Here is a 12,242-nt window from a genome sequence, read left to right on the forward strand (position 1 = left end):
TTTTCCCCCCTTGTAGCCATGACTGACGAATTATCTGAAACTCGTCGTGAAAAGGAGTCTTTGTCCTTCTTCCTTCCACCGGTGCGCTGGCACGATCATTTTCGGTCAGGTCAGATTCAGAAGTTTCCACTCTGGGAGTTGTCACTCTATTTGATCTTTGTGTTAGTTCTTTTCTTGGACCATCAAATTTGCAGGCAAACGTAAAAATTTGTCCTTGTAGATAATCGTTTTCATCCTGCTCAAATTTCTCCTGCTTTCTCAACTTGATCTTTTGTTCGTATTTCAATAGTCTCCTCTTCATTTGGCCTCTTAATTCTTTTATTTTATTCTAGTCTTCCTCTTTCAATATTGTTATATAATTTTGCCGTTATAGAACACCGCTGTGCCATACTTTTGCTCAGGCCGATACACGGCTGTTGCTGTTAGAGCAATATGCTTGGGTATGAATTTTGGGCAACAAATCTATAATCACTGTATTAATTGATTGTGATTTTTACAAATAGATGTAATTCTGTGGCCAAACATAATGTATTCATAATGAATTGAGCCGTATTATATAAAATGTATGTACATAAGACATTACAAAATGGAGCTCATGTTGGCGCAATCCCGCTGGTCCCTTTTCGATTGTTATGCACAAATGAATGGTTTTAAACATGGTCTCTTCCGGTGTGTCAGTAACACCGAAGAAGGCAGATCGCCGAAACGCGTTTGTTGCTTGTTGCTGGAGAAATAAAGTTCTTCAAACGCCGACTCAAGTGCTGATTTTCTTTGAGCAAAGGAAATAGGAGCGCAAATATATATATATATATATATATATATATATATATATATATATATATATATATATTATACAAAGTGCCCAGAAGCAGGATGGCTGAACACCGTGTGTGCTCCTCCGATGCTTCAGGGCAATTTGTCGATTCATATATATATATATATATATTCACAGAAAAAACCATAGGTTTCAGGCCTTCTATAGTTAGGAATTAGCATTTAAAAAAACAATGAAATTGTTCCTATATAGTTAGTTGTACTAACTATATTTCGCGCACCCGCAATCCACTGCTGATGATGTCACATATTAGATCATTCATGACATGGTCAGTGACATCACTGATGACATCTCAAATGACATCCCTGATGACATCATCCGGTGAATGTGGTTTGCTTTGTTGTTTAAATATGCATTATATATATATATAGCAATTTGCATTAAAGAATGAGTGGATATATATAAAGAAATATTTGGATGGAGGATTTAGTAGCAGTGTTATTGACTGTTTACTTGACCAATTTATAGCGTCTCACTAAATATAGTGGATAGTGATTAAATTTTGTGAATATCTGTATCACTTTGTCAGTTGTTGTGTGAACTGATTCTACAGTTGGTTACTAGCTATGTGAAAGTCTATATTAGTTATTGATTAGTTACAGAGTATTTGTATGGGAGTGTGAAAGTGTGTGTGGTTCGGTGGGAGGTGTGTGACTGTCCAAAGATGTGTGACTAGTTGATTCAGTAGATATATGAAGATATATGAAGTTAAAACTACATGTTCTAACAGTTTGGGTGAGTGAATCTCTTTTTGGGTGTGGTGATGAGCAAATATATTTCTCAATGGTACATGTCCAACAAACTAGAAAAATAAAAGGCAGTGTATGTGTCAGTTGTATATAAATAAGTGTACATAAAACTCTTGTATAAGTGTTTTGCTAAGTAAATATGTAAGTATGATCCATTGTTTGCATAAGTGAGTAGGATGACTTCCAATGTGAATAGGATGTGTGCTGTTGTTTAACGTCGGTATAGGTGTATAAGTATTTTTGATAGTGTTCTATTGTTCATTGACAGCATGTATGAGTGAATCTACAGGTAAGTGATTAGTTGTGTGTATGCATGTATGAATCACTGAGTGGATTTTTAGATACTTGTATTGCTGTGACAATGGATTCAAATATGATACTCTGTATTTTACAAAGAGTGATGAAAGATTTTAATAGTGTATGATAAGGTGTATGTGATTGTCACATGGATGATGTCATCAGTGATGTCACTGACCATGTCATGAATGATCTAATGTGTGACCTCATCAGCAGTGGATTGCGGGTGCGCAAAATATAGTTAGTACAGCTAACTATATAATTTCATTGGCTTTTTAAATGCTAATTCCTAACTATATAAGGCCTGAAACCTATGTTTTTTTCTGTAAATTTCAAAGGTTTTTTATATGCTAATTCCTAACTATATAAGGCCTGAAACCTATGGTTTTTTCAGTGAATTTAGAAGGTTTTTTTTAATGCTAATTCCTAACTATATAAGGCCTGAAACCTATGGTTTTTTCAGTGAATTTGCAAGGTTTTTTAAATGCTAATTCTATTAGCGGATAACGTTTAAATATGTTAATATCCTTGTGGGACCACCTGAGCAGCCCTAGGGGGTCAGGTTGTTTCTACCCTGCCCCCTTTTTGCATTCTACACGTTTGTTTTTCTGCTTCTTTTGTGCCTCGGTCTACCTAGCACAAGATGAATGCCTACACTTCCTGGTTAGAAGTGTTGACAGCCAATGAGCATGCTGCTTTCCTGTGAAAGGCATGCTGATTGGCTGCCACTGTCTGTCAACACTCCAAACCAGGAAGGTTTGGCAGCCATCTTGTGCCTCGGTAGAACCAAGGCACAAGAAAGCAGTGAAACAAAGGTGCAAAACACGCAAAAGGGGCAGGGTAGAAGCACCCTGACCCCCTAGGCCTGCTCAGGGGGTCCCACAAGGACCCCCCCAGCCCCCCAAAAAATTTTGTTTTTTGGTTTTCCTTGTGGTACGCTCAGGGTACGCGTACCTGTAAGCGTACATGGCATCGCACCCAGCGCGTACTCCGCAAAATTAAAAAATTTATTTTTAGTTCTTTTGCCCTTCGGGGTCCTCCTCGCCCCCCCTGAGAAAACCTGGGGGGTCTCTACCCTGCCCCCTTTTATAGTTTTCCCCTTTTGTTTTTCACCTCTTGTGTCTCGGTTCTACCAAGACACAAGATGGCAGACTCTCCGGACCGTTTGGAATGTTCAGACACCCGAGAGCCAATCAGCTTTCCGCTCATGCACTTTCGTGGCACGCCGGGTGCGATCCCCGGTATGCGTACAGGTAAGCTCTCGAAGCGCGCATATAGATATATATGTGTTTTTGAAGTTAATTTTCATAAAAAACACTGGAGCATTTTTCACCAAATATAGAAAAGGCACTTCTGCGTACCAGTCCATACAATTTTGCAAAGTTTGGTGTAATTCCATTCGGCGGTTCGGGCTGTAGCCGTGTCTGAACGTCCTATGGAAATTAACATGGGGAAAACACGTTTTGGGACCCCCTTTTTTCTCGGCCCCCACTTGACAAATCCCCCCAAAACTTTCAGGGAAGGAGCACAACTGAGCTGGCCAAAATTTTGGAAAATTTCACGCAATTTCCTCAATCTACGCCAAAGTTATTCCCAATAGAATGTTGTGGATTTTCTATGGAAACTAGGTCCTAACTATATATACCTACTGGCTATTGCCAGTGGGTAATATATATACACACACACATATTAATGTGTTGGCATCTCCACTTTATTAATTTTCCATTTTCTAGATTCTATTTGAAAGCTCAGCTGGTGAATTCTGTGTAGGCACATATGCCTTTAGTCAGACAACAAACAGCAACGCTTGTCTTTGTTTCTTTTGATGGCCTTTGAGTCGGTAGAGAGCTGTGGTAGTTAAAGGTGGGGTTCCCTGGAAGACCTGTACTCAGTCAGGTCACAATTAGGACAGTAAAAATTACTAATTGCATTATTTTAAATCCTCTACACCACATCACTGTATTATACACCATTCTCTGCCACTGTGCTCTACGGCAGACCATGCCACTAATGTTTAGCAGTGCGGAACAGCAGCTACGCTGCTGCAAAACATTGTTGGAAGATATTTGCAAACACAATAGCTCTCACATAGGCGAAATATATTTGCTTTGCCAATGCTTGTTTTTAGGTCTGGTTTGACAACATTAGTTGGATGTCCTAGTGTGACCAATTATTTATAATATGCATAGAGTAAGCTTTGGCTCTACCCAAAGGAGTATTTATTTCTCACCACATAGGTATATTTTGTTTGGTGTATTATTCCACCTCCTATGGAGTGTTTGCATTGCAACGGGCAAGGGAATAATCTGTTCCTCAAAAGTAGTCTGAATCTTTACACAGAATGTTTATTTCATAAGTGAATTTTATACAGAAACAAATCATTTTTATTTATTTTTGTTATTAGAGAGCTAGGTTTTTAATAATTTAGTCAAATATCAACGTGTAAACCAAACCTATGGACTTTGTCATTGCTTTTTAATATTGAAATTTGCTAAAACATAAACATTGTGTAATTGCGCATTTTCAGTTTCTCCGTATTTTAGCTAAAGATGTTCAACCGCTTCGTTGACTATTGAACAATATATGCTAGCTGATCAACAGGGAGAGCAGGTCATATTTTTAGACCTGGATTTTACTTTTTTTAATTAAACAAAGCCTTTCTTTATCTATTCAGTAACTGAGATTCACATTTGCCTGTGTAATTCACAGATACAATTAATTGTTAGTTTCTGCAGGGATTCAGATATCAGTGATACCTATTCAGGGATACATGTAATTTTAAGTGAACTGCTGAAAAATGGATAATCTAATAAATTTCATGACAAAATTTGGACAAAGAGTCATTGAGGGTATAAAATACTTAAGAATTTTATTTAGAACAGGGTTTTTAGAATGAGGGAGATACTGGGCGCACTGCTTTTGATTAAAGCGCAAAAGGGTTTGTACTGATATTTGAAACACAGGTGAGGGGAAAAGCCCTATAACCCCTCCAGAAGTGTGTGGTAAGGACCACACGCTATGTCAGAGCAAACAAATGCCTGTTGCACACTAAATAAAAAAGGTGCAGAAGTTCGGTGTCTCAATGGACACTTTGAAGTTCAAGTTTCCGCTGTCAGAGAAAACACAAGTGTTTGTGTGATTCGGATCCTCTTTTATTGTGTTAAATTGGCCAGCCGACACGTGTTTCGTCGCAATGGAATACTGTAATTCCGCGACTCCTCAGGGCTGGGGAGGATACAAGATGAAAACAGATGGAGTGCATGACAATAACACAATGTACATAGTAATTACTTTAGTGAACTTATTATGTGAAGGTGCTGGGATAAATGAAAGAATCGTAAAAACGAGCAAACAAAATGTAGTGGATGAACCAGACACCGTACCCCATACCGATGTAGGTAGAGAAAGGTAGAGACGCAAACAGGAATGTGAATTCGAAAGTGACATAGTATAACATCGGTTTAAACTTTGGTGAAACGTGTCTGAGTGACACAAGGGGAAAGTACGAAAAAAGTGGAAACGTGTGTGGTAACAAGACAATTATTGAAATGGTGAGAAAGAAAACTTATAAAGGAGTTAAGGATGTTCGTGGATCCTATTATTAGTTCTATTCAACATCCTTTAGTGCAAGAGATGGCGTGCGTCCTACCTGTAATTAAAGGGTGGCGGACCGCAGGTCTATATAATTACCAAAAGGGGAGAGGGGGGAGGAAAGAGGGGCACGACTTAAGAATCATTTCTGAATACTCAGTACTAAGTTAAGTTAATGGTGAGTGGTAGTTATCAAAATTTAGATAAAGTGAGTTTAATTGTTGAAAGAAATCTCACCGCTTTGCTGGTGATAATTCCGACCCGGCCCCGCTCGAGACCAGGTAAAGAGAATGGGTCCAAATCGCCGTCAGTACAATTCTAGGATTGTTCATGCCCATTGGAAAATAAGGAGATACAAATAAAAGGAATGTAGACAAAAGGGAGTTAAGGGCCTGTTCGAGTTTAAATGCAAGTTGTGTGTGACTGATCAGGTTCACCATATCAGAATAATAGTGGATCAGCATCTCCCCTTTAAAATGAAGGTTTGTAGGGTGATATTGTTGTGCGGTAGGTTCTTTCCAATGGTGTAGGTATGTTGGCGTCCACTTAACCAGTCACGGGGAGTGTGGAAGCTCCCAGTAAATTAGATGCTCTAGATGTATACGTATAGTGGCAAAGAGAGGGAATAAAAAGAAAAAAGACTAGAGCATGAGATCGGACGCTCTCTATCTGTTATAATGACACAAAATAGTAATAAACGAGTTGCTCGGCGTATCTCTCCTAACTCTCTACGTTAGGTACAAATTGAAAGCAGTTCTACAAGTTTTTATTTTGTAGATTAAACCGCCTAAGAATTTCATGGTGGAAAGAAATATGACGGATCTTATCTTACCCGGTGTGTGGGGAACCCGGCAGGAGGAGTATTCCTGCAGTGTGGTTCCGGGTACGGACACGTATTCAATGACCCGGAAGTGATTAAGTAGGACGGGAATGTCCCGGATTTAAGTGACTAGAGCGTCAGTAGTGCCAGCGATGTGTGTAGTGTCCTATCCAATATGGCGAATACCATTGTGAATATATTGTGTGTGAAAAAATTCAAAAGAAAAAACCAGTGATAGAAGATTATCGTATCATGCTCGGAGGGTAGGTTCACGTGATGCACGTGGTGTACACAACATGCAGAGAGCAAGGGGTTCATGCGTCGGTTCTGCAATATTTAACAAACCGGTTAGCGATTTAGCTCAATTAACAAAATGTATCTTAAGTCACAGTTTCTATATATATGGCAATTATTGAGATCATTTTAGGGTATGAGTTGCAAACAATTCTGCAATAACATTTTCTTGAAATGGCATCTTAACACATTATAATTCACATTATGTGGATGCCTCACCACTATGCAAATCATTTAGGTAGTACGTAAACATTACCTCATAGTGGTCGTTATTTGGAGGTCACTCTTGGTGGTTGTACAAACATTACCTCAAGTAAGTCTCATAGAGAGCAGATTTTCAGAGAATAGGAGGAAATTAGTCTCGGTTTCAAGATTGGAATTCGAACTAAATGATTATTTAAGTACAGTTTTTTTGAAATATTCAAAGTGTCCATTGAGACACCGAACTTCTGTACCTTTTTAATTTAGTGTGCAACAGGCATTTGTTTGCTCTGGTATAAAATACTTAGTTTGGAAGGATTACAAGATACAATAACACATTTCTTTCAAAACATGAAATTAGCCAACCATTTTTGATTATGTGGATCATATCTGCAACCTGTAAAATGGTACCATAGTATTATATCAGTTTGCACATCTTGCGTTTCCTTAACAACTGTCACATGGTCAGGATAGGCGCGTTAAGAAACACCATTTACAAGCTGATGTTTCTTAAGTTGCCTTCTCCTTTACACACAATGACTTTTGGCATATATTTATGTGCGTGACAATGGAAGATAACATCCTTCCTGTTGGACTTGGCCCTTCTGGCAGGTTCACCCCTAATCTTTTTGCTTTTAGTATGTGATCTGTTTTAGTGATTTTTTGTCTCTGCGCACTTTTTCCCTGTGTCCCAGAGTAAAGTGCGTGCGTGTAGTGAGGCTGGCCTGCCCTCCCATAGGAATGCATGGGGAATGTGTGTGTCCATGTTAATTCCTTTTGTGTGGGGAGTGCAGGCTCGAGTTTGGTATGTGCGAACTCGTGAGATTGAATGTTGCGCAATGATGTATGCGGCGTGTATGTGTCTAGTGGGGAAGTGCCACTTCTAGACATTGGCGTGTGTGTGCAGTGAGTGTGCTGGCGTGTGATTGGCTGGAGCTGGCTTGTGAGCCTGGCTCCAGGAGTCTGGATGGGTCTGCCCGGTGGTGAGTGAAGAGATTAGCAGGAGTGATGTGAGGGAGGGGTGCACCTGGGTCCGGAATAGGGCTGGGCTTTCCCCACACAATGCTGGCTCCACCCCCTGTGGTGCGTCTAATGACCCTAGCCCTGCCAGTGAATAGTGTGAGGGGATGAGCACATCAAGAGCAGGGCCGGCCTTAGGCATGTGCAAGCTGTGCACCTGCACAGGGCCACCAAACCTCAGGGGCCACCACACCAATATATATCCTTAATATAATAATCCTCTGAGGATGGATTCATATTTGCGTGGTGGCCCCTGGCAGGGATTTGGAGGCCTCCGGCTCTGTTCTACGTGCAAACACCCTGACCCCCCCCCCCCTCTTCACTGGCCTCCGCCCCGCCCAGACCCCCTCTTCCAGGGCCCCCTACCTACGCTCCCTGCCCAGGGCCACCATGAGCCTAGAGCCGCCCCTGTCAAGAGTGCTCCCAAACCAGCTGCGACTGGTTTTTCCACTCACCCTGAGCAAAGACAAAGGATTTACTTGTATAAAAAGGGGCTGTGTCCCCTTACAATTTGTTCTCTTCCAGGATCCTGTCTGAGGGGGGCTGTTGCTGCTGCTGGGCGCCAGGAGGACCGCCGCTTGGACTGCCTCCCTGCCTGGAGGCCCAGTGAGCTGGCTCTGGGCCCAGCCTTGCCCCCGCTGCCTGCCTCCAGACCTTGGCTGGAGCTCTATCTTGCTTGTAGCGCTGGGAGCGCTTTATTCTTGCCCCTAGCACCTGGGAGTGCTTTTCTCTTCTCCTTCAGCGCTGGGGAGCGCTGTGATTCCCTGCCTAGCGTTGAGAGCGCTTTTCTTTGTCCTTAGTGCTTGAGAGCGCTTCACTCGCTCTTTGTCGGTGCCCACCCGGCATTTGACCCGTTTTTATTGCCGGTTGTACCCCGAGCGAGTGCCTACCTCGCTTTATACTTCATTCCCGAGGGAGCCTACCCCTCGTTTTGGCCCAGATCGCCAAAGAGTGCCCTGTGGGCCGCCGCTCTGCCCGTGGCCACCCGGAAGTCCCGCCCCCGAGAACCGGAAGCGGACGGGAGCCCACCCTGCGCTCCAGGGTGGCAGGGAGAAGTGCGGGTAGTAGAGGAGGCGCGGAAGGTGCAGGCGGGGCTCCGTCGTAGGGAGGAGAGCCCCGCTGCCCAGGAGAGAGAGCCCAAGTCGCTGGTAGGAGCAGCCGCCGAGAGAAGGAGAGCGGGGCTCCGACGAGAAGCAGAGTCCCCGGAACCGCCCGGTGAGTCACAGAGGGCTGGTGTGGCTCCCCGAGGGTAACAGAGGGGCCGGTCCCATCCCGGCTCCTGTTCCGAGCGGGCCCACAGTTGCGGGCTGCTCCCACCTTAGGGGCATTCCTAATTGAGCCCTGAGAGGCTCTTGGGGGGGCAATTCCTGATTCTTAGTCCCCCGAGCGAGACTCCAACGAGGGGCATAATTGTTTGAAGGCTCGTGGCAGCCCGTTTGTTTTAGAGCCCCAAGGCTCCAGTGGGCTGTTTGCGACCCGAGTCCCCAGAGGCGGGACTCCACCGTATCGGGAGCATTTCTGGAGAGCCCACGAGGCTCGAGGGGGCATTTGCGATATCGAGTCCCCCGAGGAGGGACTCCAACGTGAGGGGCATATTTGATTCAGAGCCTGCGAGGCTCCCAGGCGCATTCTTGTTCTCAGAGCCCACGAGGCTCCACGCCCACATTTTGTCATTTAGGGCCCGAGAGGCTCAGGCGCCACAGCTGTTGTTGAGGAGCCCAGAGAGGCTCCAGGCATACCGTGTTCAAGCCCAGAGAGGCTCAGGGGGCCATTCTGTTTATTTAGAGCCACAAGGCTCTTGGGGGACACGAGTCAGTTGGTTAGAGCCCCGAGGCTCCCACGCTGTGTTTGGCCCCATTGTTGTTCTTGAGCCCACGAGGCTCTAATGTTGGCCCCATCATTACCTTTCAGCTGCCCAGCACTTAGTGGGCAGTTGCCACGTTTAGGCTTGTGTTCTTGGCTGCCTGCGCAGCCTACCCTGACATTTTGGACTAAGGGCATTTGAGCCCTTGAGAGGCCAGTTGGCCTGAGGGACAGTTCTAGTGTTGTGCCTATGTGCACCTTGCGCAATTTGTGATTTACTTGCTAATGTGATTTCTGCGCAATTGTGTTCTCCTGCACCTTTGAATGTTTTTATGCATCATGTGTTTTGCTTATTTCCCTTTGCTATGTGTTTGATGCTTAGGTGATTGTTTTTCCTTCTATAGGTCCTGCTAGTAAGGTCCTAGGTCCCTGCGTGATTTTACTTAAGGTGGTTAGGATGGCGTAGAAGGTACTTACCTTTACCAGTAATCACTGGTTGTGTGCTACATGTACTATTTTGGTGCTACAGTCATTATATGTTCTATGTGCTAGTGTTATACCTACAAGTATTATTACTCCTACAAAGTACTAATTACAAGTGCTAGTTCTAAAAGTGCATACCCCTGACAGTGGTCCAGGTGGCCCTGTCCTGTACATAATCTCCTGTAAATTCTGCCCGTGCCTGTTGGCACATTGTAAAGTGTGTGTTTTTAGGTTTCGCCTGGGGCCGGAGCGCTAGCTCCGCCCAGGAGAAATCTTTTGTTAACAGTACGGATGTTCGTCCCGCCTCTGTTTCCCATTGGCTAGCTCCATAAATGGACGCTAGCCATTGGCAAACAGAGGCGTCCGTCATCCTGCGAGGCGACTCGTGGGCGTTTCGGCAATGTTTTTCTCATCCTGCCTCTTTTCTGACGTCATGTGGCTGTGGGCGTGTGGACGTGGGTGAAGGGACGACCGTGACACCAGCTGTAGGGTTTAACGAGGGTTTTATTTTTAAGTTTCTTAAGGGTTTTGTAACGAACGTCTTTCTGGTCCTAAATGTCAGTCTCTCCCATGCAAAGGTACTGGGGTCCGTGGCGCTGGTCTTCTACCGGTTTTCTTCCTCGGAATATGGATCTTCACTTCAGGCACCGAGGGGCTCGCCACATGCAAAAGAAAGACCAACAAGACGGAAGGCCGTTAGGTCACAGTCCTCTATTAGGGTTGCGCCCAGGGAGTGTGAGGTGTACACCCGGTGACTCACTATATCAATTGCAGAGCTCCGTGTAAGAGAGGTGGGATTGAGAAGGGAAATAGGGGGGGGGGGGGTTGGAGGGTAGGAATGGAAAGGGTCAGTGATACGGGAACAAAAAGGAATATTTACGCACTATTCACTAGCATTACGTTTTCCCACCCAGGCCGTCCAACGCCGCCGTACCTGTGACAGCCACACTCCTCCCTCGGGAGTGTGGCACGGCGGTCCGCAGGGTCGTTGGCCTCCTGGCTCGCCTCGGGACTCGGTTCCTCCTTCTGCTCCTCCGAAATCTTCAGCTCGGCTTCCTCGGTCTCCGTCTTCGGCTTCACTTCTGCTCTTCGTCTCTCCAGCTCCCGCCTTCCTTTCCGTGGTGTTTCCACACCCTGTATACAAGATTTCCTCCTTTTTGACCAATGTGGTCTCTGTGACGTCGTGTATAGCCGGGGCCTCTTCCGCGGATGTTGACGCCCACTTAAAGGGGCCGTTTTCCTCGGACTCACTTGCAGTCTCGTTTCCGTGCTCCCACTCGTAATTCTGTGGAGAAGCCGGAAATGACAAGTCAGAAGGGTTCGGGCTCCACCATTCCCGAAGGTTAGGTTCTCCGATTTTACATTCCTCCCCCCCTGGTTTCTCCCGTTCGGGGAGAATGGGCATCCTGGAGAGGAAATCGGCATTCCCATTGTCCACCCCCTTCCGATGCACTACTGTGAAGGCAAAAGGTTGTAGGAAGAGAAACCAGCGCAATATTCTAGCGTTCTGGGACCGGTTTCTTTGCATCCACTGAAGGGGTGCGTGGTCTGAGTATAGAATGAAAGCTTTGCCTTCTAGGTAGTACCTCAACTTGTCTATCGCCCACCGGATGGCGAGGCACTCTTTTTCCACCGTGGGATATTTCCGTTCCCTGGGGTGAAGCTTTCTGCTTACATAGAGTATGGGATGTTCGGCTCCGTCATCCCCCTCCTGTGATAACACGGCCCCAATGCCTGTGTCTGAGGCATCAGTGGCTAGGGAAAAGGGTTTATCAAAGTTCGGTGGTATGAGGACCGGGCTCGTGGTAAGGGCTGTTTTTAGAGTCTGGAAGGCTTTGTGGGCCTCCTCTGATGGAGGATTCGTTAGAGTGTTCCTTATGTGTTTCTGCAAGAGGTCTGTTAGGGGACTAGAAAGGTCAGCAAAGTTCCTGATGAATCGCCTATAATATCCTATGAGACCCAGGAATGCTCTTAATTCCCTTTTAGTGGTTGGAAAAGGAGTGTTGGTTATAGCTTTGATTTTTTTCCTCCTGAGGGGCTATGACTCCCTCCCCTAGCATGAACCCCAGATATTTTACTTTTGGGTATGCTGCTCTCGATTTTTTTGCATTCACATGGAGACCGGCTGCTTGTAAAGCGGTTAGGACAT

Source organism: Lissotriton vulgaris, chromosome 7 (assembly GCF_964263255.1).
Source record: "Lissotriton vulgaris chromosome 7, aLisVul1.2, whole genome shotgun sequence".
Classification (NCBI taxonomy): Eukaryota; Metazoa; Chordata; class Amphibia; order Caudata; family Salamandridae; genus Lissotriton; species Lissotriton vulgaris.